The sequence below is a fragment of the Aplysia californica genome, unplaced genomic scaffold (genome assembly GCF_000002075.1).
Source record: "Aplysia californica isolate F4 #8 unplaced genomic scaffold, AplCal3.0 scaffold00780, whole genome shotgun sequence".
Taxonomy (NCBI): domain Eukaryota; kingdom Metazoa; phylum Mollusca; class Gastropoda; order Aplysiida; family Aplysiidae; genus Aplysia; species Aplysia californica.
This window is the reverse complement of record NW_004798050.1, coordinates 265,173-268,117: the sequence shown is the minus strand read 5'-3', so window position 1 is coordinate 268,117 and position 2,945 is coordinate 265,173. Positions and strand designations below refer to the sequence as shown.

The following is a 2,945-nucleotide window of genomic DNA, read 5'->3' as shown; positions in this document are numbered from 1 at the left end:
CACACGCACACGCACACACACACACACACACACACACACACACACACACTCACACACACACACACACACACACACACACACACACACACACACACACACACACACACACACTATACACCCTCTCACGCACGATATCCATTTCACGCCGCCCATTCCCCGCATGTTGTCTTCCAGCAAAAGTAAGTCAGATGTCGTGCTAGTCGTACATTCAGGGGCTCACCCCTGGTAACTGGAACATCGGAGAACCAGGGGATTCTTTGCAGGGGGCCTCCAATTTTCAATATTATATTTCTCACCCTTCGAGGTTACAAAACACTAGTATCGTTTCTTTCTTCGAGTCAGTCGCACCACACACAGTAACTTAACGAAATAAATCATTTTTACCGGTATGTTTCTTTTACATGTGAGCCACACCACACACAACAACTTACGAAACAAGACACTTTTTAATGGTATGTTTATATGCGAACCGTCGTACATACAACTTACTTACGAAACGAATATAATTCTTTTTTATGGTTTGCTACATTTCACATACACGTGAACCGCGAAACACAATGAATCACGAAACGAAGAATCTCTTTTTACGACATGTTTGTTTCTTTTTACGTTTTATACCTCGTGGCGCACAAAAAACTTTAACTTTCACCCAACTCGAACCCATGACCGGCATCAGTAATATAACGGTTGGCCTTTAGGGCGTCGCAGGCGCAAGACCTCAGTTCGATTCTCGTATGGGAAGGTTTTATTTATCGAATATCTCGGGTTTTTCCTCGCAGGGAGGATGGGAATAGAACGAGGATGCCTCCCAAATGGATCTTAACTGTGTTAATGTGGGTGTAAAACAGTAATTATTACAATATATTATCATGGTCTGTTATGTGCTGCGAAATCGAGCTCAGACTTAAACGAAAAAAATGCCTTATGTGGAATGACGAAATTTTACGTTTAACGACTTAGGAATTGGCGAAGACTAGGAACAAAACTGTTCTTAAAGTGGGTCTAAGCAAGATGTTCAACTTACTTTTTCAAGCATACTTCGTCTTTGGAAAATAGTCTGAAAGTGAAACCTCAAATTTGGCTCGTGAAAACGTGCACATGCTTTGTTTTTAGTAGCGCGTTTCGTGCGGGTAAAGGCTGAACGTAGTGTGTCCCAATAATGTGTATCTAAGCCGTCGACGGCATAATCGCTTCTTCTGGTTTTTGTTTTGTTTTGTTTGTTTTTGGGGTAGAAAGAGTTTTATGGCAATTGCAACACAATAATTAGGTCATACAAGTGCGGAAGACTAGAGGTGTTACAAGAGAGTAACACAAGGAAAAAAGGAGTTGTAAGGACGACATTATATGTTTGAATTGAAAGAAGGAGAAAATCGCTACAGAGCACCCGCCAACCACCCACTTAAAATGTTGGTTCTACGTTCTGTAGACTCTAACATATTAGCCATGATCTCACATAGGTCGTGCCGTGTTTCCTCCGTGTCAGTTACACACGCACGTGCATTGCCGTGTTCACGTGTAGACGTAAACATGAAGGCCCAGGAAAGCAGAGAACCGACCCGTGAAGTCGCGAGTGAGTGAGTTAGTGAATGGGTGCGCGCTCAGGCGCCTTGCGTCTAGGCAAAGCGAGTGACTCACACACAGACTCACACACAGGCTCACACACACACACACACACACACGCATACACATACGGGGATTTTTGGATGCTGGGCTTTCTTTTCCTTCCTTCCAGACGGCGGTGCCTCCGCCTGAATTTCCGGTACGAGTTTTATGGACTTTAGTGTTGAAGTTAGTAGTGGACTTCCTCCTCCTCTGGAGCCTGGCTGGCTCACGGATTTGAAAGAAGGCTGCCACGCCACGCGCAGGGTCTTTGCGTTCTGTTCTTGATAGCGTTCTTATCTGTTAGCGTGTTACTATTATAACCCTTCGAAACATCAGTGCAATTTGTTTATTATGGTCGAAACTTAAACTACGTTTGCGTTCTTCGCCCTTTTTGTTAGGAGTGTCTTTGAGTCTGTCGCGGCATTTTTGAACTTGACGCAAGGTATCAGCGTGGAAGGTCAGCAAGCGCTTCGTTCTTCTTTTTTTTTGTAAATGGTGACCTTTTAGCGGATATACGGTGGCGGCCCTAGTTGGGGCTTCAACGCCCAGGAAGGAGGATAGAGAGAGACAGTCGTTGGTGACTGCGTGCGTTTGATGATATTCGTGGTTGTATTCTAGACAAACTTTTTGACTGCTTTTGTGTTCACGATGTTGATCTGGAGATCGATAACACAGGAGTGTTGACCACAGGATAGACCAGAGAAGCCGCTCAAAGGCTACGGCTACCCAAGCCAGCAGGGATTATCTTCATTTCTCACTTGACTGATCTCGGCTTGTTTGTTGTGGAGTAGACATTGTTTGATTGTATGTGGATCTGTGTGTTAACTCTCGCCACTCAGGGCGCTACAGATGAGACCACAGCGGTGAGCTGATCAGGCCTACTCGGTGCCTTTGCAAGTAAGTGTTTAGATGTCATTTTAAATAGTTTCGTATACTGTGGAATGGTGATAAGTAGTACATTGTACCATCGTCTGTGGTGTAATGGTTGTACTCTTTGTGTTTGGCTCTGTAAAGAAAAAAGGTGCGATTGCCACATGGGAAAATCTTATAAATGTCGAGTGTTCCCGTCTATCTGCTGGGATTCTGTACCTCAGCCAGCCCATGTTGGCCTGACGGGCAGGGGGCTTTATTTAGAAGCATCCCGTCTTCTAAATAATCGGCATAATGTCTTTGGGGGTGTAATAGATGTACACTGCGTTGGTTTTCATTGAGAACGATACGTGGTGTAGACAAACCCGTAGCATCGCTCACCGACTGGGGCAGAACACCAAGCCCAAAAATACGCTCGGGGTTATTATTATGCTGGTTTTTGTTTGAGTTTCATTGAGTACAGTAGTTGTAGA

General features: G+C 44.5%; 1 long non-coding RNA gene across 1 annotated transcript in view; it reads left to right on the top strand.

The window, feature by feature from the left end:
• Window positions 1–2,615, top strand: part of LOC118478647 — a 4,909-nt gene extending 2,294 nt beyond the window's left edge. The window contains exon 2 of the long non-coding RNA XR_004859200.1: window positions 2,001–2,615. This is a non-coding gene — a long non-coding RNA (uncharacterized LOC118478647). The remainder of the gene's footprint in view (window positions 1–2,000) is intronic.
• Window positions 2,616–2,945: the final 330 nt, after the last annotated feature.